General features: G+C 43.4%; 1 pseudogene; it reads left to right on the forward strand.

The window, feature by feature from the left end:
• The first annotated feature begins 10,566 nt into the window (after positions 1 to 10,566).
• On the forward strand, positions 10,567 to 14,182 carry LOC117215220 (annotated as a pseudogene).
• The last annotated feature ends 12,496 nt before the right edge of the window (positions 14,183 to 26,678 follow it).

Raw genomic sequence — 26,678 nt, forward strand, 5'->3', positions numbered from 1 at the left:
TATATATGTCGGATTTACATTGGAATTGGGGTTAGGGGCGTAAAACGAATCTTCGTTTGGATTACACGTTGTCGTTATGCAATAGAGAAGACATTAACTGGTGCAAATACGATTATTACATGACTTGATAAGTATCCGCGACACTTAGATACTCGAGAAACTAATGACAATGATCCTAGGTTCAATAACGAATCCTCGGTCAACGGGATAACAGGGTGCGCCTTCTTCCAAATCCAAGTCGTACTCGATTTGCTTGGCTACGGTGGAAGTATTACTAAACTAACTCTTTGTTAAAACGTAGAATATTCACCGAGCGTAAAGACGCTAAGTAACTCGCTAATACGACTTCACGAGAGAATGACTTTCCGTCGCGATGATGCCACAGAGGAAAACGATGATGGGGTGTGTCTGCGGACACAAGATCATCGGATTCGTCGAGGATAGCCATCGTTCAGAAAGTAACGGAAATTGACGTTGAGCCTAATTGGTCAATCTCCATATCGGTGGTTAGAAAAGGAAGTTAGCTGCCCTCGAGAGAAAGTTGCTAGTGGGAGACGCAGCTCGTTGAAAAATGGGTCTCCCCTATTTTCCCGTAGTTGGGACAAAGACTGTTTGTCTGTTTGAAGGACTTTAGTTATCTAAATCTTAAGATTTATAACGGGCCCTCAGGCTAGCTGAACATGCGCTGCGGAGACGCATCGACATTTGGCAATCATCTTACTCGAAGAATAGCGTCTGCGTATGGCGAGCCACGGGACAGAAACCGTTGGAATGTTTACTGTCGCGTGCCGCTACAAATATTTCTTTTAAGGAGAGCTATAGAATTACTCCATATTTTATTAGACAAAGCGTTCATCCCGTGACCGCTGCTACGTTCGGCGACTGACTGTCGCCTCGAGCCCAAGCTCATTATCACAAATCTCGAACAAATACAATCGGATCGAATGACGAAAATTGTTTAATTATGCCTATGATAGAATCTAGATTACGGTGTTAAGGGATTTTCCCGAAGTTCCAAAGGGAAGGCTCCGATGTCCTTTCATCTCCGACAAATACAATGATTATCCTTAGATTAACCAAGCAAATCCTTTAATTTATGTCTCTGCGATAGCTAAATGTGTATTAGCTTCCAGAGGCCGCTTATAGAAAATAAAATAAATCTAAAAATTGTCAGCGACTTATTCAAACCTTCGTGATTATCCCGTTTGAGTATTTACCTGTACGGTATTCGTTATGTTATAATAAGAATTTCATAAATGCATCTTTTTTCATAAATTGTGCTGTTTCATATATTTTTTGTATTTGCATTATTAATAATCTGCGAATTTTTATTGCAAATTTATATTCTTACGAACACATTTAAATTGGTGAAATCTAAATAGAATTTTATTTCGTTTTCGTATAAGCGTTACAACGTAAGTTACATGAGTACTTTGAATATATGTTATATATTCTTATATAAAATATATTACGTTATTTGCATTTTTAAATTCTCCGCAAATGCAAAGATGCATCGTATTTGTTATTCTTCGATTCCATGTATTTCATATGAATCAGATTCAAATTTCTGTAAATTTCGTTGAATTTGCCACATAATTTATTAAAAGTTCTCTGAACGAGATTTCGATAAGAAACTGTAATTTATATTACTTAAAATATTAAAATTTCAATGTTTATTAATTCTTTCATTTCGTTAACTTTTGCGAATACTATTTCAAAATATTTACCGTTGTTCTAAATGGTCATTCTAAATTGTCCCTGTATTTATAAACGGAATTGTAAATTAAATTACGCTTAAAGGTTTTGTTAAAAAATGCTTATACTTATGGCAATTTGGCGGTAACATGGAGTTTTCAATCTCTTTACTTACCTTCAACGACGTGGCTTTATAATTTACCGAGTTCACGACGTGGACGTGACCGTTCTTCTATTTTCCACATTAACTATAGATGACTGGAAAGATTGAAACATTATATTTCACAATGGGAAAAGTAAAACAATTTTGTTGTTTATGAATGCTTTCGTTTCGTATGTTATTTCTTTTGAAATAGTAAGTGCGAGAAAGAATTTCATGCCTTTGTAAACAAACTTTGTTCCCATTTCTTACTTATTTCCAAATTAATCGTTTTCTCCCGTATTCCTTTTTAGAAAATTGAAGTAATTTTAATCATTTAAATATCTATCATTGATCTCAGTGCAGATGGTTTTTTTCATATTTCAGGCAGTAATTGATCCAGTGATTATTGCTAAGATCAAGTGTTAAAATTTTAGAGTCGTCAACACGCGCTGGCTTCTTTTCTTTTATTTAATTTTTTACATTCACAATTTGTCCAGTTTGGACATTTGGTAAAATTTTTTAGCTGTTTGATTATCATGTGGGTGGCTACCATTCCCAGTGGGGTACCATCTTCGTGTTTGTTATGTTGTGTCCTTTGTGAGGTCTGCTGGGTGTTTCCTTTTTAGTCTTCTATCCATGTTTGAGGTGTTGATCGTTTCCACAGCTAGCCGGTTTGGGTGTGTTCCTATCCTTTCTTTATATTTTCCTGAGTATCTGCTAATTTCCTTTTTGACCGTTGGTATTCCTAGGTCTTTTCGTATATCCTCGTTTCTAACGTGCCATGGGGCGTTTACTATTGTTCTAAGAATTTTAGCTTGTACTCGCTGACTTCTTGAAGGCAAAATATCCCTTGCACTGGCATTGGCATTACTTTATGTAAAGATCACAAGACACGATAAACGTGATAAATCAATTTCTGTAGATTTTTTTGATTATATGTTGAAAGTAATAGAGCAAAAGATTTAAAAATAGTTAACAAACTTTGCAAAAAAGCAGATATTTCTAAAATCATTCGATACTTTTAAAATGTTCAGAACTGTCGAAACAAGCATAAATTTAATGCAACGAGCAAACAAAAAGTATGTTATTTATTTTGAAATTGTTGTGCTCATTAAATTTTCTCTCCTACTAGAAAAGATATGGCATACTTGCATTCAAAGAGTTAATAGCTTTGATACAATGTTTAATTCCCATGTTAATAACGTGTAATTTTGAAGACACACGATTTACAATGTTGACGAACTCCGTTTTCCAGGCAAACATGTGTTTTAAGATTAGGATTTATAACCCGAACACCCAACATAGTGGACACCTATAAAGATTCGTTAAGGATCAACGTGTAAAAATCTCTTTATGGATGCAGAAAATTTGGCTTCTTATAACCTGCCGGGATCTGGCACAGAACTATTGACACAGTCGGGTAATTCATCACATAATAGCGTCATATGGCCATTGACACGCCAGTTCTCATAGACATCTCTACACGTGTCGCTTTTTGCTCATTCTGCGATATAAGCATGTCGGAGATAAGAGGACACCGGTGCCTTCCCTCTGAAACCTCGGGAAAATCCATAAAAACATTGTAATTAAAATCTACAGTTGTAATTAAACGATTTGTCGTCATTCTACCCAATTGTATTGTTTGAGACTTGTAACAATGAGCTTGGGCTCAAGGCGACAATTAGTCGCCGAACGTAGCCGCAGTCAACGGGACGAACCCTCCGTCTAACAAAGGCATTGAGTAACCCTATAGCTCTCCTTAAAAGAAAGATTTGTAGCGTCACGTGGTAGTAAACATTCCAACGGTTTCTGTCCCGTAGCTCGCCACACGCAAATCCTATTCTCCGGGCAGCATGTTTACCAGATGCCGACGCGTCTCCGCAGTACGTGATCGGCTAGCCCGAGGACCGTTATAAACACTAATATCTAATTACTTAAAATCCTTCAACAGATAAACAGTCTTTGTCCCAGTTACAGGAAGACAGGAGAGACCTATTTTTCCACGAACGACGTCTCCCACTAGCAACCTTCCCTCGAGGGCGGCTAGCATCCTTTTCTAACTACCGATATGGAGATTAGCCAATTAGCAGCAACGTCAATTTCCCTTACTTTCCGAACGTAGGATATCCCCGACGAATCCGATGATCTCGTGTCCTTAGACACACCCCATCATAGTTTTCCTCTGAGGTATCACCGGGACGGAAAGTCATTCTCTCTTGCGATCTCATCGACAAAAAGATTAATGCCTTACGGTCAGTGAATATTAACAAAGAATCCGACTTACATTTTTGCGAGTGCGTACGACTACCATCCCGTTGTCCGCGGATTCGTTATCGAACCTAAGACCATTGTCACTAACGTCGCGAGTGTGTGGTCATTGTGAGTTTGTGTCTACTCTGTAACATTTTTGTGTATGTCAATAAAAATAACTTCAGTGTAAAAAAAAAATGGATAGCTTCAGTGAGGAATCCTTACCTGTCCCAAGCCCCCGCCACGAGGTCGACTCGGGCCCAGATTCGGACTTTGACTCGACAAGCATATCTTTTTTATCGAGGCAAGTGGAATTTCCGTGGAAAGATTATCTCGGAGTAAATTGTATGTTATTCATCATCAAACAAAATACATGACAGTTACAATTATGATATAATACATAATTTTCTTAAATCGTTAGATTACAGTTTTCCAAAAATAAATAAGATAGGTTTAGAGATTGCTACTGTAAGTTTTGTAAATATACTGATATCCAAGTAAAATTTAACTTTGCTGTCATTCAAAGTTTTTGTTTATAAATGTGAAAAACTTCCTTTCATACTTTTAAGGATATATGGACTAGTTTTTAAAGTTTGTAATAGAATGCTTCGAGAAGAGTAACGCACTTGGGAACATAAATAAATTGGCAGTTTCAGAACGATTCTGATGCATTTTTAATTGCAACGCAAAATTCCAACGAAGCGATAAAAAAACGTGGTTTTTCCGCAAAAGCTGCTAAGAGCAATTAAAAAGTAAGCAACCAAAAATCCTGTCCGTATTATGAATTGATATTAATTAAGTCAATTGAATTAACATTTCAGTTAACTGACGCAATAGTGCCTGCGTGAGTGCAGAATGTATACGGATGTATATCAATTGATGATTCTACATAATGCTTTACTTTACGACTTTACTGTATTACTTCAACCTATTATATGGCTATACAGTCGCGAACAGGTCTGCTTGTGTTCTGTTCACGAGTTGTTCGCCGGCTCCAGTGTAGACACAATGCTATTTTTGTGCATGATCAGTATGTGTTACGTCAGACGACCGTCTACCTAGACCAGGCCATACACCGCGGGACAGACGGGAACCAGATGTTCGTTCATCCTTACTGCGTACCCTCAATAGTCTCAAGGACCCGTTATAAATCACAGTAATTTGCTAGCTACGGTCCTTCAGACCGAACAAATATCTTTTTTTAAATCACTTTCTAAGGACTATTATCTACCACGGTTTGACAAGAGAAAGTTAGTTTTTCTCACCTACGATGCTTCCTACTAGCAACTTTCTATCGGGGCGGCTAAGACCCTTCCTAGCCCACCAACCTTCGTTTATCCAATCGAAAGCAATGTATACTGCCCTCACTTTCCTGACCAACAATGTCATGAACAAATCCGATGGTACCGTGCACTAGACACACCCATCGCTAGCTTTCCTCCGACACAGCATCATCACCCAACTTTACTTCTTCTACGACATCAGGAGGGTCAACTCTACTTATTCTACACAGTCAAGCAATTCGAGTCTCTCAAGTGGGTCATTACATCAACTCAAGTCAGTCTATCAGTCTGTCAACAAGTCGAATACAGTGAGTCGACAAAATCCATTATCATACACGACAACACGACTAGCGTCTCAGGTCGTACGCATTCATAGTCAGCTTATATCAACCATTCATTTTGTATTACACCGAAGTTGTTGGATTGTGCAAATATATAATAACCTGTTAATAGCAGCGTTATCTTCACTTTAACCACCCTTATTATCGCAACCGAAATAAGGGATCGAACGATTCGCGTCGATTAGTCAATCGGAACGGGAATTTACTACTCCCGTTGGCGCGCTTCTTGGAGATCGCATCTCCCCGCAAACGTGCGAGAACAGTATGCAGGCAGCTTTGCCTTAAATGGGCAAGCCATTTAAGGCAAAAAGGCTTTACATCCGAAAACAGATGCATAATCAATCTAGATCTGGTCAGTGTCGCCTTGAATTGTCGCAAGAGAGACAAGAGCGGAGTGTTCACAATTGTGGATATCTCCAAAACTTTTGACACAATACCCCATTCGGCTTTGAGACCTTGTCACGCGAAGAAGGGTATTCCGGCTCCTTTGACGGAAATTATATTGGAGATGTACAAAGGATTTAAACCGTAATTAAAACGAGTGATAGCAAAGGCGTTGAGGTCGACATCCTCACAGGAGTCAAGCAGGGCGACCCCTTGTCACCCCTGCTGATCAATCTGTTTATCGGGCCACTGCTGGAGATTATAGAAAAGGAGACCAGTGGCATAAAAGTGACTGATCAGAAAAGAGTGCCTGTTCTGACCTTCGCCGATGACATAGTGTTGCTTGGCGAGGATGAGTTGGAGGCACAGCGGCAGTTGGATACTCTACATTGGTACTTGAGTAATTTGGGTATGAAAATTTCTGAAGAAAAGAATCAATCTTTCCAGGTGGTTGCCAAAAGGGACACCTGGCTTTTTAGAGATCCAGAAATTAAATTAAATAATCATCGTATAACATCAGTCGATCCTGATGAAGCCTTTAAATACCTGGACGCCCAAATGTGACCGTGGAAGGGTGTCTATTGCGGAATAGTAGTGCCGGAAATTCTGAGCATTTTAAGGAGAATCAAAAAGCTCTCCTTAATGCCACAGAATATAGAATTAATAACAAAGTACATCTTCCCTCGTTTCAGATACGATCTATGATTAATCCTTCAAGTGACACCGTATTAAAATTATTGGATAGCGAGGCCAGACAGGAAATAAAGACAATACTTCATCTTATGCCTTCAACTGCCACTGGTTTCTTTTATGCCCCAAAGGTGAACGGAGGACTAAGTCTACCTAGATTTCAGCACCGGGTGAAACTTGGCACTCTAAAAAGTGCCATAAAAATTAAGAATTCAATAAAATTAAGAAATTCATCGACCCAGCAGTTGAAAGTTTGATCGGCGCGGACACAGAGTAGAAATTGAAAAGGGTAGCGAACTGCTTGAGGATTAATTGGCCAACCATTTCTGAAGATGTGGAAAAAGCTAGAAAGAGGTTGAGAAAGGAGCATATAAACCAATGGGCAGAACTTAGATGTCAGGGCCAAGGTGTCTCTGATTTTCTAAAGAGAAAATTGGGAACGGGTGGATTAAAGAGTACCAATTGTAATAAACGTACTGCGTAGTTCAATAGAGGTGTGCAATATGTTTTTAGATAATTGAGCTGCTTACATGTTATATATATGGAATCTGTGTGTATATTAATTATTTGGCTTATCTCTTATTTATTTATTTTATTATTAACTAACTATTTATTTATTTATTTATTTATAATGATTATGGCAGGTTATTTATTGATTTACTGATTTATTAATTATGGACCAATCATTTATTATTATTTGACTGGTCATTATTATTATTTATTACTGTTGACAGTCATTTATTTATATTATTTATTATGTGACAATTTATTTATTGTTATTTATTTATTCTTTATCTATGGATACGTTTCCCCTATTATTGACTATGTTAATTCTAGAGTAAATATTAGTTTCAAGTCCCTACGAGGGGGTTACGTCGGTAGTATGCTATAAGTAGGTTGTAAGAAGCATGCCGCTGTTTAACGGTTGTGTTGTGGGTCCCTGGGAGTGTCATAGTTGCTCGGTGGCTAAGGAGACTTCGGCCTCTTCTGCACAAGTCGTACTCCTATCTCCATATGGTACCGCCGGTAACACGTACGGCGGATCGGCGTGAGGAATGGTCTCCGGATGCGGCGTCCATGGCTAAACGGAGTGCGGCGACGCAGGGGCGGAAGAAGTTATAGTACTAAGAATCGGCTTGTCGATAACGGTCTTGCGCCGTGATTAAATGGATTGAAACACCTAAGTTTTAAATAAAGGAATCCGTTCCTTTGATATCTGTTGACGACTTGGCAATGAAATGGATTAAGAGTTGAAATGATTGGACTAACCTGTAGATTTCACAAAAAGCAAACGTCGGAATCGAAAATAGTAATGAAGCCTCGAACGCAGCGTTTCTCAGTCCCGCAAGCGCTGTGGTGGATTCATCCGCTTCGGAGGGAACCATGGTTGACGACTCTCGGCAATGTCCCCGGATTTGTATTGCAAAATCATGGTGCCACCGGTGGGTGGCAGGGTTGCTTCTCTGGTCTGTGAGAAAAGGGAAGTTCACCTTTTCTTCATGACGTTTTCAGACCTGAACTGGCATCTTGGTCAACATCACACGGATGCCCGCATGCAGTGGGGATGTTTATATTGCGAAAGAAGTTTCCCGAAGCTCCATGGGGCAAAGTGCCACATTCCAAAGTGTAGTGGCACTAGTCAAAGAAAAGAAGGAGCGTATAAATGCGAACCTCGCCCCATGAGCTTCGGGACGCAGAGAGGATTATCCACCCACGAACGGCATGCGCACCTTGCCGTGAGAAACGAGGAAAGAAGGGGAACCCCACAAACACAAGGAAATGGACTGCAGAGGAGGTCACTCTCCTGAAGGAGTTCGATGAAGTCTATAAGGACTTCAAATACCTTAATATCGAGATAAGTAAAATCCTTACTAGATGGACAGTAGAACAAATAGTGAACAAGATTACAAATAGAGAACAGAGAACAAAAATTAAGAATAGCTAGTGAGGATACGATCCCTCAGGAGGTTGCCGAGGTGACAGAGGGAGAGTGCGATCCTGTTAACTCAGGCAACGCAAGGTCATTCGAAGAGCCTGAAATTTGCGGAGAAATATTTAATGAGGAGTCTACCCGTCAGTGGAAACTCCAACTAGAAAAAGAAATAGAGAAACTAACTAGGTATCCTCGCCGTTAAAGGAGGTTAACGCTCGGTTATCAGAAGTTTGGGCAAATAATAAAGAAAATAGAGAAGCCCTTATTATTAAGTTAAATAAATTTATTTTCACACCTCTATATGGAGCAATAGAGAAAAAGAAAGACAGGAATGATGAAAGAAATAAAAAGGCAAAACCCCAAAATAAGGGAAATAAGACGAATTATAATTATTACCGGCAGGACCATCCAATCCCCTAATCCCAGGAAACAGAGCCTCTGAGCTGATAATAAGTGAATTGTTTTCGCTGATAACCGTTGAGGATGTGAGCGAGAAACCTAGTAAGGTGAGGAAGAAGGCTGCGGCAGGACCAGATGTATTTCAAAAAGAGCACTTAATGATATGTGGGCTCTCCGCAAAATTGGCAAATAATTTTTAATATTCTGTTCCATAGTTCCTATTTTCCGACCGTATGGAAGGAAAATAGGACTAAGATAATACCAAAACCAAATAAACGTAGCAGCCAGGTCGAGAATTGGAGTCCTATAACAATGGGCCCCATTCTCGACCGAATTTTCTCTTCCATCCTCGACGGAAGGATGAAAAGGCGTATTGTGCTAAACTTAAGGCAGAAAAGTTTTACATCAGAAAATGGATGTAAAATTAATATAGATTTATTTAACGCCGCCTTGTGTCACAGTAGGAGAAATAACGAGGGATATTCACAATTGTGGATATTTCCAAAGCATTCGACACAGTATCCTATTCGGCGTTAAAACTTTGCCTGGCAAGGAACGGTGTGCCGGCCCCTATAATCAATTTAATCGAATGCATGTACAGGGAGGGCAAGACCAAAATAAAAACTAAAGATAATATAGGGGTCGAGATCAAGATCCTTACAGGAGTCTAGCAATTATGCTGGAAATAATAGATTTAATGCAAAATGCTGGAAATAATAGAGGAGCAAACCGGTGGCATTAATGTCAGTCATGGTATTTGTCGAACCTGCGTTAAGAGTAGGGGGTAATCTGCACCAGCCGGACCCGGTAGTTAAAAACGAGGAACGGATTCTCGTGGTCGACGTTACCGTCCGCTATGAGAACAAGGATTACCTCCTAAGGTCAGAGAAAGGAAACGTCGACAAGTAGATCCCATGTCTAAATTACCCCAAGCGAACGATCAAATAAACGTTACATTCGTCTGTATTCCTCCGAAATAGAACGATTTGTGTAAAAATATTGTTACCTTGTAACGTTATTTAAGAAAACATTTCAAAAAAAGCTTTCGGCTCCTCGAGCTGATGCGAATATTTCAAAATCCCTACGGTCCACACCATTGGTACGTTACACACGTTTACGCGTCGTTCGCTGCACTCGCTCAAAAATAGCCTAACCAAAAACCAATCCCTCTTGCGTTCGTTTTCGATAGGAAGACAATTTTCTTAAAATTTGTGAACGTCCGGGATCCGAAAATTTGCGAACGTACTCTCACCTACTTAAAAATATGTCTACACATCTCGATGGAGCTCCTTAAGACGTTCATCACTATAGAGTTGATGTCTTTATCAATGATTCCCATATATTTCAAATTTCCTACTGTATTAAGGGTTATTTCCCCTCTACTGCCCAAGACCACGGGCAAAATCTCTCCATCGTCGACATTATACTTTTCCTTGGGAAAATTTAGACATGGGAAGGAAGCGAGGAGGCGAGCAGGAAAATGACCTCCCGCGACGTGGCGCCGGTCCCGGATGGGATCCCGAGCCGGATCTAAGGGGAAGTAAGGGGGATCGCGGCTCCCAGACTTCGGCCCCTCTACGATAGATGCCTCAGAGATGGAGTCTACCCACGGACGTGGCGAACAGCGAGACTGATCCTGCTTCGCAAGAAGGGCCGACCGGCGACTTCGCCGTGGGCATACCGGCCGATATGCCTGCTAGACGAGGTCGGCATGCTTTGCGAGAGAGTAGTCGCCGCCCGTATGGAACGACACATGTCGGGGCGAGTACCGGATTGGTACGACAGCCAGAACGGCTTCCGGAAAGGACGCTCGACGACCTATGCGGTCAGGCTCGTACTGGCACTCACGGAAGAAATGGTTTCGAGGGACGGCGTGGCGCTGGCAGTGTCTCTGGACATCGTCAACGCGTTCAACACCATGCCATGGAGCAAGATAGTGGCGGTCCTGGAACACTTCGAGGTTCCCAGCTACCTCGTTCGGCTGATCCGCGCCTACCTCGACGACAGGTGGATGTGCTACGCCAACAGAAATGGGGAGGAAAGGCAGCCCGTCGAGGGAGGCGCTCGGCAGGGATCGGTGTTGGGACCGATCCTGTGAATTATCGCGTGCGACCAGGTATTGCGCGACCAGGTATTGCGCTTCCCGTTGCCATCGGGCGCGGCCATGATGCGTTACGCCGTCAACACTCTGGTCATGGTCGGTGGTCGTGGGTGGCACGAGACGTTGCGCATACATGCTGTGCGCGGACTGAGCCTGATGGTCTCCAATGCGAAGTCGGAGGCCGTCTGGTTCTTCGACAAGAAGAGGCGAGGGACTCCTTCGCCTTGTCTGAGCATAAGCATGACGGGAGAAACCGTCGGGGTGGGATCTTGAATGCGATACCTGGTTCTCTTCATCGACAACCAGTAGACGTTCGAGCCGTATTTCGACTCGCTGATTCCGAAGGTGACGGCGGCTGCCAACGCCTTGTGCGGCCTGCTGCCGAACATCGGCGGGCCGAGAGTCGCGGTGTGTCGATTATACGAGGGCCTCGTTCGGTCCCGGGTGATGTACGGGGCTCCGGTATGGGCGAATGATCTGATGGTGTGTCGCCGCAGTATCTTGCTTCTTAGGAGGCTGCACAGGGTGACCGCCATCGGAATCGATTGAGGATACCGAACGGTGTCCCACGCTTCGGCGACCGTTCTGGCCGCGTCTCCCCCGTGGGAGCTTCGGGCGTTGGTGCTCAAAAAGAGGTACGCCCGCACGGGAGTGTAGAACCCGGAAGGAGAGGGCTCGACCGAGCAGGCAGCCCCAAACGACCTAGGCACCGCCGAGGAGGCCGCGTAGGATCAGTGGCGTTTCCAGCTGATCAACGAGGAAGGCGAACATAGAGGCGCGGAGGCCGTCCTCCCACACTAGGAGACATGGAGAAGCCGCCGCGGCCTTCCGCTCACCTACAGGGTGATCTAAATTGTCAACGAACACGGCGTGTTCGGGGAGTATCTAAAGAAGTTCGGACGCGAGGAGACAGACACCTGTCGCCACTGCGGGGAGGGTAGAGACACGGCGCAGCACACGCTGGAACTATGTCCGGCGTGGGAGCTGCTCCGCTATACCCTGCGTCTCGCCATAGGCGAGTTCTTGGCCCCCTCAGCCGTCGTGGAAGCGATGCTGAATGGACCACAGGAGTACGAAGCTGTCCGCCTCTTTTGCGAGCAGGTTATGCTCGTAAAGGAGCGGATAGAGAGGGAAAGGGATAAGAGCTCTCACCCTTGTAGGGTAACGCGACGAAGAGGGATGGAGGTCAGACGGCCCGGGGCCGCTTCACCGCCGTCCCAACGGGCCGCGACTAGTAGGGGGAATGGCGCTAGGGCTAATGCCCTCTAGCTCCAAATTTAAAAGTTAAGCGAACTTTTGGAATCGACTCTAACAAGAGAACGTGAGGGGTCAGTGCAAAGGAAAGGCGATTCGATCGAGATCCCCGGAACACCCCTGACACACGCGTAGGAAGGCCATCGTGGAGTTTTAGTCGGTAAGATTCCAACAATACTCCGCCGTTGCCGATTATTTCGGCAGCGGGAGAGTGTCCATGAGGATTTGTCCACGTAAGAAAAAAAGCTTGGGGTTAGGTTGGGGAGCAGGACGCGGGTGTGTGTTCTCAGGGCCTGGGACCACGCCCTGGGAAACTCCGATGGATCTGATATTCTCCTACAGCTGGTTGGTGGCTGCTCAGTGCCTTTAGAACCCGTCAGTTTGCCGATCTGATGCGGAGAATTTCGGAGAATCTGGTGGGCCCATACCTTCCAAGACCACTCACCTCACCATCTCGTGGAACTCCCTGTCACCCTGCGCCGGGTCGGTCCGATGTGTGGTGCGAAAGAGTGAGTGGCAACGGGACTGGAGTTTCTGTCGACGACTGGGCACCAACAATTCATTACTAATATGGATATGAAGAAAGCAGGCAATAACGTTTACGGTGCAGGGGACTGATACCCTAGTACCGGCGCAGCCGCGTGTTGTAAAGCAGGTCCCGCTGCGTCGTCATCGAGCAACCGTAGCCATCCGGGGGTGGACCACCAGGCCGCCGGACGTGTGAAGAAGAAGACATGCAACCAGTAGGGTGTCGAGAAAGGTCAGAGGGACTTGATGTAGCTATCAGCGGCCCCGGATCTTCCTGGGTCGGGCTGCCGTTGCAACGCGGCGGCGGTGAGAGGGTGAGGTCCGACGACGAAATGCCGTCATGTTCTTCCTCTTCGGGTGTTGCAAGCGAACATATCGGAAAATTACCGGGTTCGTAGACAACACCGCCTCCACCGCCAACAGTCGCGGCCAGGGCGCCGCCCTGAGTGCTAAGGGGGCACGCGACAGCAGGGGATTTGGACTCCGTGTTGTTTCTTGTTTCCGGTAAGAAGAAGAGGGGGGGGGTGCAGGGAGCGGGGCGGAAACCGACACCAACACTGGCACAGGGGCTTCCGCGGTGGCCGCCGCAGCCTCCACTACCGGTTTTGAGACGCTGGAGTTGGTGGCGGAGCTGTCGCGGGCGAGGGTCGGCTACACGACCGCCGATCTCGGGACTGACATTATGAGGAAGATGGAGGAGGTCGAAAGGATCGCCTCTATCTCCAGAAACCTCAAAGGCGCGTTCGTGAGGCGATTGAGACTGGCCTCGCGGGAGGCGAAAGCGTCTAGCGCTGAGGTTCAACAGCGCACGGTTGCCGCCTCCGCCGTCGCCTCGTCAATGGCCGATCTCTGCCGCCTCCGCATCCGCGACGGCGCAGCTGGCGACGACGATGCGCGGAATGAAAATACGAAGATAGAACCTGTTGATACACAGGCCTTACTGTCGCCACGATGTGGGTTTTGCCTAAAATAATCAAATGCTATAGGCGCCATGAGATGGCGAATAGGTGTTCGTACAGTCCTAGCAAGGAGCGCTGCAGGACATGTGGCGAGATAGGGCACACAATATCAAACTACGGAAAAGATCCGAAGTGCATACTGTGCAGTATGGGGTCTGAGTTTCAGAGTAATCATGTCACGGAGTCTTTATCTCAGAAAGATAATACAGATAGAGGCAGCTAGAGGAAGAGCACCCTGAAGGTGGTTCAGATAAATTTAAATAGGAGCAGTCATGCCGAGGACCTGATGCAGCAGCTGGCCTGGGAGCGGCGCGTCGATATGCTCATCATATCTGAGCCGAATAGATAGTTGCCCTTTGGCATGTAACGTCAATTCATATTAGAGGCCGGATGTGTGCAGGTATTCTGCCCGTACCCGCAATTAGCCCAGGGATCCACCATAAACTTAAACTTTTAGTTTATTATTTTTGCGTTATCTATTTATGGATGGTCCTTGAAACAGCCCTTAGGTTGTTATACGTCCTTACTAATTACGGGGAAAGCAGGTAGTTAAATAGTGGGGAAATCCCAATACTTGACTAACGAAAAAGCTGGTTTTCCCCATAAACAATATTACTACTACTACTAGTTGGTAGGAGGCTTTCTCTTCCTATCTTCATTTATTAACATGACCTATAACCAATTGGCATCGTGGATCGTTATTCTCACATTTCCTAACGGAAGGTGCGAATCGGCGTTATTAATTAAAAAGGGCACACCCACACCGAGCTTTCCTCTGTAATGAGACGAGAACACCTAGAGAAATAGAAAAAACCATCGAACAGTGAACATCTCTCCGATCAGTGTAAACCTGTGCTAGAAAATAAAGACAGTAGCTGTGTTACGACTCAGCTACTTTATTTCAACAACCTACCCTTAAATTTACGTGACAGATACAACAAAACGAAGGAGGATGTATCTATCTGGGCAACCAGATTTAATGGCCTCCACACCAACGAAGATACGCTAACCGAAGAGGAGGGTTATGTCGGGATCAAAATTGGAGAAGTGTATGGCGTGAGCGGTTACTGCTCGCCGAATGTTGGACTAGACATTTTCGACGAGTACGTGGAGAGACTTGACATATCCATTAGGACAGCTGCGAAGAGATGCAAAGAAACGATCATTGCGGGTGACTTCAATGCTAAATCTAAGGCATGGAGTTGCGCTAAGACGGACAGAAGGAGAAGGATGCTGTCGGAGGTTCTGGATAGGAACCACCTTGCTCCCATTGGGACCCCGGTTGGGTGTATGCTGTATAACGTAATACTTTATAACGTAATACTATATAACGTTATACTCTATTGCGTAATACTATATAATTTAATACGTCATAATGTTATACTATATAGCGTAATACTATAAAACATAATGCTGTATATCGTAATACTATATTACGTTATACGTTATAACATAATACTATATAACGTAATACTATATAACGTAATACTGTATAACGTAATGCGATATAATGCAATACCGTCTAACGCAACATGTAACGTAATAATATATGGCATAATAAAATATAACTTAATTCTATATAGAGTAATACTATATGATGTAATACGTTATAACGTTTTATTATATGTTGAGGTTATTCGGTGTGTAAACAGAGAAAACACGTGGATAAATTGTAAGGCAGAAAATATTTTTAAATAGAAGTGTAATAAGTAAGAATACAATTTGAGCTGGACCAGATCCGCACGCTAGCTGTGTTACCCAACAACTGAAAACCCCGAAGCCAACGTCGCCTGTCTACTGTTTATGGCCTGACTTCGTCGCAGTCTTTTGTCTACGCGCTGTTGATGGCTTCAGTGCTTGACAAAACTAAAAAGACCAGATATAAAGTTTTCTTAGAAGTGGTAACCACTTCAACACCCTCCCTAAAACTCTACATCCCTACAAACAATTATCTCAAATTTACAAATTATCTCTTAATATTTTTCTAACTCTTGTCGTAAATAACTGAAAATTAATTTGTCAATGCCTCAAGTCAAGTACATTTGCCAGCCGCCTTTCTCTTTTCCATACAAATTAATTTATTACAAAAAAAAGCTAGCAGACTAAACAGATCATGTAGAGTTTTTCCTTTTTTTTTTTTTTTTTTGAGAAGTAATAATCACTTCGATGCCCTCCCTAAAAACTCTACATATTTACAAACAACTACCTCTTTATATCCTTTTTAATTTTCAAACCTAACATTTTTCTTAAATATTCAAATCTCGGTTTTGGCAACGCCTTTGTACATATATCTGCCAGTTGCTCTTCGCTTCTTACATACGTTACATCAATTTCGCCTCTATTGTATAAATCTGGCAAGAAATGATATCTTACGTCAATATGCTTACTTCTTTGATGAAATTCTCGATTCTTAATTAATTTCACGGCACTAGTATTGTCTACACATAGCATATACTTAAGGATCTCTATTTTACATTCACGAAATATTTTCTGTAGCCACATAATTTCTTTTGCTTCTGAGGCTGCACTGACATATTCAGCTTCGGTCGTAGATAGAGCTATACATTGTTGTCGCTTACATTGCCATGTGATGGCCGCATTCGCATACTTACATACAACGCCTGATGTCGACTTTCTTGTTTCTTTGTCGCCTGCATAGTCAGCGTCGCTAAAGGTTTCGAGATTGCCTGCTTTTGTATATAAGAGTCCCATGTCTGCGGTCCCTTTTATGTAGCGCAAAATTCGCTTGACTAATTTCCACTGATACTGGTTTGGATTCTCTAAATGTCTCGCCGGTATATTTATTGCAAAGCTAATATCTGGCCTACTTACAGTTTGTAAAAACATTAAGTTCCCTACGGCTTCTCTGTATGGTGCGTTACAATCATTATCGCCTATGTTACTTTCGCTCCAATTAGTCTCGATAGGTGTAGAAATACTGTTTGCCTCATTCATATTAAATTTTTCCAATATGTTTTCGATATACCTACTCTGATGAATGAATATTGAACCATCTTCTAATCTATTAATTTCAAGTCCAAGAAAACTCTTTACTTCTTTTGAACTCGTAATTTTGAATTCTTTATTTAAATCATCGAAAAATTTATCAATTAGATTCATCTGAAGCTGCTACCAGTCCATTGTCTACGTATATGGTCATCAACATTATTTTGTCGTCTTCTGTATAAATATAAAAACAAGGATCTGCGTTACTCTGATAAAATTTTAACTTCGAGATAAATTTTGTGAAACGTTCCGTCCAACATCTTGGAGACTGCTTTAAGCCATATAGGCTTTCTAGCAATTTACAAATGCGATTTGTACCATCATCATAACCTTTAGGTTGTTTCATATAAATATCTTCTTTCAGACTTCCATATAAAAATGCGGTTTTAATGTCGAACTGTCCGAGGTGTAAATTATTTTTGGCTGTAATACTGAGCATTAATCTAATTGTGTCAGACCGAGCAACGGGACTATATGTTTCCTTATAATCTATGCCTTCTTTCTGTGAACACCCTTTTATTACAAGTCGCGCTTTGTATCGTTCCGAGTTGTCCGGATTTAGCTCTATCGTTAAAACCCACCTATTGCTAAGTACCTTCTGATCTTTAGGTTTTTCTACAAGTATCCACGTCTTATTTTCACGGTGCGATTTCATTTCATCATTCATAGCTGTTTCCCATAACTCTTTCTTTTCGGATCTCATCGCTTCGTTAAAATCCACCGGTAATTTTTCCGCTACGTACGTTACTGGGTTACCATAAAAATCGGTTCGTTTGATCTTCTCTCTATCTCTCAATTGTCTCACATTGTCGCTAGTTCCATGCGGCTGTTTTTCATGTTCACTCTCTGCACTTTCATGCGTACATGCTCTATCGCTCTGCGCACTCACATCTTCGCGCTCGACAATTTTCGGTAAACTTAATTTCACGAATTTCCCATTTTCTAGTTCGGGCTTAAATATTACGTCACGGCTTAATATTACATTTTTTACTGTTGGCACGTACACTCGATACCCTCGTCCGTCATCTAAATAGCCTACCAAATATCCTTTGTTAGCCTTTTTGTCTAGTTTTGTTCTCTTCTCCGCAAGTATGTGTGCAAAGCACTCAGTACCGAAAACTCTAAACTTTTCTAAATTCGGCGGTTGCCCGTACCACAGTTCATATGGTGTTTTCTTGTCTTTCCCTGTCGGCCCCGTCTTATTTATGACATGTACTGCTGTGTTCATGGCTTCGGCCCATAAGAACAGCGGTAGATTTGGTTTCGAATATAGCATCGACCGACCTGCCTCTACTATTGTCCTATTTCCTCTTTCTGCAACACCATTCTGTTCAGGAATGTATGGGACGTTAATTGTGTGCCTAATTCCCTGACTTCTTAAAAATTCTTTGACTTTTTTATTTTTGAATTCTTTCCCTCCATCACTATGAATTTCTTTAATCTTATAGTTAAATTGATTCTCAACTTCTAAGCAAAAAGTTTCTAATTTTTCAATTACTTCTGACTTACGTCGTAAGAAGTAAATCTTTGTGAATTTTGAAAAATCATCTTTAAATGTAAGAAAATACAGTTTCTTGCCTAATGACTCGACTTCCATAGGTCCACATACATCCGCATAAATAATTTCGCGAGGTTTAGTCGCCCGATTGATTTTCTCGTGAAAATTCGATCTATGATGTTTCCCGTACGCGCACCCTTCACAGAAGAAGTTACTATTCTGTACAACTTTCATATTTAAATTCATTAAGAACTCTTTAACGTGTCTGATGTTTTTATGACATAACCGTTCGTGCCATAACTGCAATGTGTCCACGTTTGACACCGCTCTATTGCTAAAATTACAAACTGACGGTATGATAACTCGCATATCTACTTTATACAAATTTCCAATAACAGAACCTCTTGCTATTATTTTCTGATTTTGTAAAAATATACAATTGGTCCCTTCCTTTGAAACACAGAAATATACGCCCCTTCTTGCGACAGATCAAATCGAAAACAGATTTCTTTTCATACCTGGTACGTATAGAACATCGTTCATTGTACACTTTACCCATTTGCCGTCCACAAAAGTCTCTACTCTGATTTTTCCTTTGCCGCACGCATCCATGAACGTATCATCGCCTATCTCTATCTTCACCGTGTTATCGAATTCTTCGAAGACGCTGAACCATTCCCATCGTCCTGTCATGTGATCCGTAGCTCCTGAGTCGATTATCCAAACATCAGGGTTTGCCATTTGTATCGCTGAGGTACTTCCTAATAGAGCAATTCCGCTGTGATCCCGATTTTGATTTCTAGGTTCTCGGTTGTCTCTACGGTTGCTTCTTCTGTTATTTTTAAAACAATTTTTACTGGCGTGGCCCTTCCCTTTGCATATAAAGCATCTAAAGCAATCCTTCCTTAGATGGCCAACTTCTCCACAATTGAAGCAGCTTGCTCCTTGTTTCTCGTATTCACGTTTACTTGACTGCCTCTGCTGTTCCCTTTTATAATTGTTACTTTTTGTTACCAGTGTCACCGATGTTTCCTGGTAGTCTTTCTTCCATCTGATTCCTTCCGTCATCAGCCTGGTACTAAGCCTGTCTAAGGTCTTGTTTCCTTCTTCCACGGAATCCCGCGCACTGTGAAAATGATCAAATTTGTTTGGTAACACCGACAAAATGCGTGTTATCAGCATTTTCTCGCCAATTTCACTCCCAAGGGTTTTCATCTTCGCTATCAGTTCCAACTTTGATAGGATGTAAGAGACATTTTCAGATTCTTTCCATTTAAAATCGAAGAACTGCTTCTGGAACATATTTGAATTCTCATCCGACTTCATGTCATATATTGTATTCAGCTTTTTCCACATTTCATGTGCTGTTGTGCAACATAAAAGAAGATCCAACGGTTTCCTTCCTACTGAAGTCACGATTAATTTTCTCGCTAACCGATCTGCTTTCAAAAATCTTTTACGAGCGATTTCTTTCTCCGCGCTGTTACCTGGATGACACAGATTCCCTTCACACACGTTGATCAGGTCGTCATCTTCCTCCAAAAGTGTATGCATAACAAAACGCCACTGGAGCCAATTTTCTTCGCCGCGTAACATCTCGATCTTCGCACTTGCTGATTCCATTTTAGCGCTATCCCTTACTTTACTAAGCACAACACTTTAACAATTTATTCACTTCACGTTGCTACCTTGCAATTTACAGCCCTGGGCCCATAACCTGTTGAAGTTATTCGGTGTGTAAACAGAGGAAACACGTGGATAAATTGTAAGGCAGAAAATATTTTTAAATAGAAGTGTAATAAGTAAGAATACAATTTGAGCTGGACCAGATCCGCACGCTAGCTGTGTTACCCAATAACTGAAAACCCCGAAGCCAACGTCGCCTGTCTACTGTTTATGGCCTGACTTCGTCGCAGTCTTTTGTCTACACGCTGTCGATGGCTTTAGTGCTTGAGAAAACTAAAAAGACCGGATGTAGAGTTTTCTTAGATGTGGTAACCACTTCAACATTATATAGTACTATATAAACTAATAAGTTATAATGTAATACTATATAACGTAAGACTGTGTAGTGTAATACTATATTGCGTAATTCCTTATAACGCTATGACATAGTACCATATAACCTTATACTATATAGCGTAATACTACATAACGTAATATTATAATGCTATATGTTGGTGTGGCGTTGTGGATAGGGTTGTGGGTGTTTGGTGAATCCTCATTGGAATTAGTCATCGTTATTATATAACAAAGGTACGGTTTATTAACACAAGTATGGACACCACAGACTTGACAATCAACCACGGCGATTAGGCGCTCGCGACACTAGTGACAATGGCCTTAGGTTCGACAACGAATCCGCGATCAACGGGATGATAGATGATAGATTGCTCACAAAACCTAAGTCGGACTCTTTGTTAATAAAACGCGTAATATTCACTGATCGTAAGGCGTAACTCTTTTCGTCGATGAAATCGCAAGAAACTAGGAAGCTAACCAAAATCATCAAAAATTATAAAAACGACTGCTTTCATAAATATCTCGTCAATTTGTTGCCCACAGCTGACTCCAACAACTCACTATGGAAGGCTTCCAGGAAACTCACGCGCCACCCCGCAAATAATCTATAGAAAAAGCCAACCTGTTTGCTAAATACTTGTCTAAAGTATTTAAACGCCATTCCTCCAATATTGCCCCAGAAATAACGCAATACCTGCGCTCTCCTTTTCAAATGTCTCCTCCTATTGAACCTTTCACTTCTGTAGAAGTTAGAGAATTAATCCGTCGCCTGAATCCCAGGAAAGCATCGGGGCATGCCCAAATATGTAATAAAACAATCAAGGAACTTCTCATAAAAGGGATTGCACTCATCACATCGATTTTCAACGCAATTCCTCGCCTTGAATACTTTTCTAAGGCCTAGAAAACCTCACTGATTACTCTCATCCCTAAACCTGGAAAACCAATACTCGAAACTAGCTCCTATCGCCCAATTAGTCTTCTACTTACTTCGTCAAAACTATTCGAGAAGATGCTAACGAATCGACTCCTTCCACTCATAGAGGATTTGAAAACACTCCCAGATCATCAATTCGGTTTTCAGAAGCAACATTCTACGATAGAGCAAATTCATCGTATAACTCACATTATGAACCAAACCCTTGAGAAGAAAAAATATTGCTCAGCGGTATTTCAAGACATTCAACAGGCATTCGACAAAGTATGGCATGAAGGGTGTTACGACCATTTGCGAAGAGACGCGGTCGCTAGGAAAACGCGTCAGCGAGAGGCGTAAATTCTCGCTACGATTATGTTAATCGATGCCGCGAAATAGTCGTTAAACTGTTTCGGTTACGATAACAGAGGTGGTTTAATGAATGTAACGCTGTATTAACAGGATAACATAGAATAATATATTTTACAATAATATGATGAATATGTTACAGAAGGTTGACTCGACTTTACTTACTTAATATCTCTAGATGATTTCGTTAGACTATTTGATTCTGCTCGTCAGATCTCTCGATGTGTCACGTTAGACTCGTCAGAAGGAACTGATCGCCTTTCGATTATTCCTTTGTGTTGAGGTTATTCGGTGTGTAAACAGAGAAAACACGTGGATTAATTGTAAGGCAGAAAATATATTTAAATAGAAGTGTAATAAGTAAGAATACAATTTGAGCTGGACCAGATCCGCACGCTGGCTGTGTTACCCAATAACTGAAAACCCCGAAGCCAACGTCGCCTGTCTACTGTATATGGCCTGACTTCGTCGCAGTCTTTTGTCTACACGCTGTCGATGGCTTTAGTGCTTGAGAAAACTAAAAAGACCGGATGTAGAGTTTTCTTAGAAATGGTAACCACTTCAACACTTTGTCTCATTTGGAAGACGACCCCCACTATGCTCGGGTCACGCCACCGCTCGAGCCTATGATCACGTATGCCACTTCTTGTGTGAAAAACGTAACGGACAAAAATCGACGTTTCTAGAGCTCGCTGCTTGGCGACAACTATGCTCTCGTCGATGCATTGCATATGATCTGGCGGGCAGATAAGACGATATGCCTGCGACACTGTAGGACCGTAGGATCCTATTGACTCCCGGACCGACGCTCCAAACTAAACATACAGATGTGGCGGCACTTGACACTAAACTTCCCAACAGTTTATGTCGCGTGACGCACGACACAAAGACCCTATACCTGCGGACAAGATGATTGCCAGATGTCGATACATTCGTACCGAATATTTTCAGCTAGCCTAAGGACCCGCTATAATTCTTAGGATTTATTTTAGCTAAGGCCCTCCAAAGAGACAAACAGTCTCTAAGTCGACACCCACTACGGGAACACACGAGAAATCTGCTATCTCTCACGTACGACGCTTCCCGCTAGCAACACCCTCTCAAGGGCAGCTAGCATCCTTTTCCAATGACCAACACGAAATAGCCAATAAATATTAACGTACATTTCCCTCACTTTCCGAACCAAAGCTTTTCTCAATGAATTCGATGCCCTCGCATCCTTAGACACATCCCAACTCAGTTTTCCTTTGCAACGGCATCGTGACGGAAAGTCAGTCTGTTACAGCGAGTCAACACACAACGGTCGTTAACTTACACGGTCCGAGTCGAATAATTAACTAAGTCCTCGACATCTCGTGCAATCATCGTCCGCACTCGTAGCGCATCTCGAATCATAGCTATCCGAGCTCAAACTTGTAACCGCACGTCCGCGAACCGAATATAACCGCGAGTCCTGCATCAAGTGTACTCATCGACATTACAGTGAATAAATATTTATTGTTGAAAACATCTGAGTTTTCCTTCCGAACCTATCACGACATATCACCTCACAGAATAAAATTATCCTCTACAAGACCGTAATAAAACCTGTCTGGACCTACGGAATCCAACTATGGGGAACAGCAAGTAACTCCAACATTGAAATACTTCAACGCTTTCAATCGAAAACGCTAAGATCCATTGTAAATGCACCCTGGTATGTCACCAACGAACTAATACATCGCTATCTCAAGATACCAACAGTCAAAGCGGAAATAACAAAATATAGCGGCAGATATAGCAAAGGGTCAACAAACATCGAAACCCCCTAATTACTGGACTACTTGATACGTCGGACCAGATCCGCAGGCTGAAGAGACATTACCCGTTAGATCTAAACACTAGATTTAATAAGATACTTATATTAAGTAATATTTACTTATCTACATCACTTACTTATAAATTATACTTATCTATAATAAGTATTAACTTATTATAAATAATTAGCCATGTCACTGCGCCACGACAGAAAAAATGACTGAAAATTCTCACTGCGAGAATTGATTGTAAATTTTAATAAATAAAAAAAAACTTTCTGCATTAAAATAACCCCATATCCATCCAAACCAGCATCAGCATGTAATTTTATAGGATATTTAGGGTCAAATATCATTAACACCGGCGCATCGATCAAAATAGAAATTACTTTTTGTCTTATTTTTCGTGCCTATCCGTCCAATTTATGTTTTTATTACTGGAAGTGGGCGCATATAAAGGTTCCATTATTTGTGAAAATTTAGGAATGAATTTTCGGAAGTAAGAGGCCGGACCAATGAACTGCCTTAGCTGTATGACAGTCGTCGGTGCGGGTAAAGAACTCATGGCTTGTATTTTACCCGGGTTGGAGCGAACTGCTCCGTCGTGAATTACACATCCCAGATAGTGTACTGATGTTTTCAGAAAAGAGCATTTAGGGAAGTTAAAAGAAAATCCGGCGCTCACGAGGATATACAATACTATCTGAAATCCGCAGTCTGAGTCTTAAATACGAATTGTATTCATAACATTGATCACCTGTCTGCACCACTCACATAGCAACACCAGCTGATAAGCGTCCCCGACGGCTGTGTTAATACATAGCACAGCGACTATGCTAATATCATTAACAAACGACAAACGACTTTTAAGTGTTGCGTCGGGTGTTTAGATACTACATGACTTTGTAATGATTTCAATAAACAACTGTATAATATGTACCATTTTTGGCGTTTATTCACAGAACAGTTTTAATATAATAATAACTATATAATAATATAATATAATAATAATAATAATAACATAATCGTGTGATATTGACTGAAATGTCGCAGATCAATAAAATAATAATAAAAATAATAATAAAATAGTAATTTGGGGAGCACGAGACGGCTACCTCAGGGCGTTGGACCACACCCTGGGAAACCCCGATGAATCTGATATTCTCCTATAGCCGGATGGTGACTGGTCGGCGCCTTTGGCCCCGGCCAATTTGCCGATCCGGTGAGGAGAACCTCGGAGAAGTTGGTGGGCACGTATCTGCCAAGACCACTCACCACAAGTTCTTGTGAGGCTCCTCGTCACCTTGCACCAGACTTGACCGGGGCAGGGTGTGAAAGAGTGTGAAGAGTGGCACCAGGACGGAAACCCTTGATCACGAACTCGGCAATTTCTTAAGAACTATTATGGATAGAAAAACGAACCAAAGAATCGTTTACAGTGCAGGGGAGCGATACCCCAGTACCGGCACAACCGCCGGTTGTAAAGCGGGCCTCGCTGCGTCGTCATCGAGCAACTGTGGCCGTCCGGGGTTGCGCCGCCAGGCCCCCGATACGCTCATGCGTCTGGCGAAGGGGACATGCGAACTGGGGGGTTTGGAGAGGATCGGAGGAACCCGATGTTGGGGCCGTCGACCCGAGATCTTCGTGGGGTGGGATGCTGCAGCGGCACATTAGCAGGGGGGGGGGGAGATCCGACGACGAAATGTCGTCGTGCTCTTCCTATTTGACCGTTGCGGGCACGCTTGGCAACAGGTCGTACCGCAGGATTACCGGATCTGCAGAAAGCACCGCCTCTACCCCCAACGGTCGCGGCGGAGGCGCGTGACGTCGCACACGGCGGGGGGACGCGTTCGCGGGGGATCCGGACTCCGCGCTACTGCCGTCTCCCGATAGAAGGAAGAAGAGGGGCACGAGGCGCGGGACGGATACCGACAGCGACGCCGAGACTGCCACCGTGGCCGCCGCCGCCTCTACCATCCGCGGCGGTGCTGACAGCGGCGACGACACGCGGAGTGACGAAATGCGGATCGGACCGGTCGACAAGCAAGTAACCGCGAAGGACGCCGAACCGACCCATGATTAGGAAGAGGAGGACGTCGCATACCTGCGAAGGAGAGTGCGCTTTCTGGAGAGCGGTTGCCTCCAAGAGACGGTGGAACGGCTGACCAAGGAATGCACGGAGAGGGTAGCCAAAGATGATAACAACGCCGGTGAAGGACAAGAGCTGGGGATCTCCTCTACGAGGGGAACGAAAGAAAATGCCCCCAGGGCCCCAACGGTAACGATTGTGGTCCCCTCCCCTACCGCCCCCACTCCGCTGGTCAGCGTCGCGCCGATTTCGCTGTCTCGACGGGTCGGGCAGTATTACACATACAAAGAAAACGGATAGATTCGGTTGCCCAGGACCTGAAGATCCACTAGAGGATCTCAAGATCCTGTTCCTCCGAAAGTTGGAGGAGTGTTGGCGAGAAATAATGCCAGGGGGAGCATTATTGGAGCCCCCTGGCTACGGGCGCTGGCGTTGCCGCAAGAACCGTAAAAGCACGATTGCTGTCGGCGAGAGACACCTCGCGGTCGACCGTGGAATTGTCGGTCGACCAGGCAGGATTTATTACCGTCATAGGAGAAGGAAGAGGGAGAGCGAGGTGAAAGAACAGGAAGCCCACGGCGCAACCTCTTCCAACGGTCCATGCACCGACCGGGGACGTTAGAACCAAGGGACGGATGTCGTCGCCATTTCCGTATTTGACATTGCGAACAGCAGCCTTGGCGTCCGAGACGGCGACCGGTAGTGGCGGAATAAGGGCAAGGACTCTCGCGGAGCTGGCCGCTCGTCCTCCGGTGCGCCCCCGCACGGGAAGGGAACCCATGCAAGGAGCGGGCAGCGGCGATGGATCCGGAGATATCGAGGTAGGAAAGAGACGTAACGCTAGTGGGCGGGACGCGCACGGCGAGAAAGTGCCGGGTCTTCCGCGACCCCCACGGTGTGCCGTGGTATCGCTCACCGTGAGGGACGGCTCGGGCTTCACGTACAGGGATGCGATGGCGGTGGTGAAGAGGGAAGTCAAGCTCTCCGAACTCGACATCACGGAGTTAAGACCGAGGAGGGCGA

The sequence above is a fragment of the Bombus bifarius genome, unplaced genomic scaffold (assembly GCF_011952205.1).
Source record: "Bombus bifarius isolate JDL3187 unplaced genomic scaffold, Bbif_JDL3187 scf7180000009451, whole genome shotgun sequence".
Classification (NCBI taxonomy): Eukaryota; Metazoa; Arthropoda; class Insecta; order Hymenoptera; family Apidae; genus Bombus; species Bombus bifarius.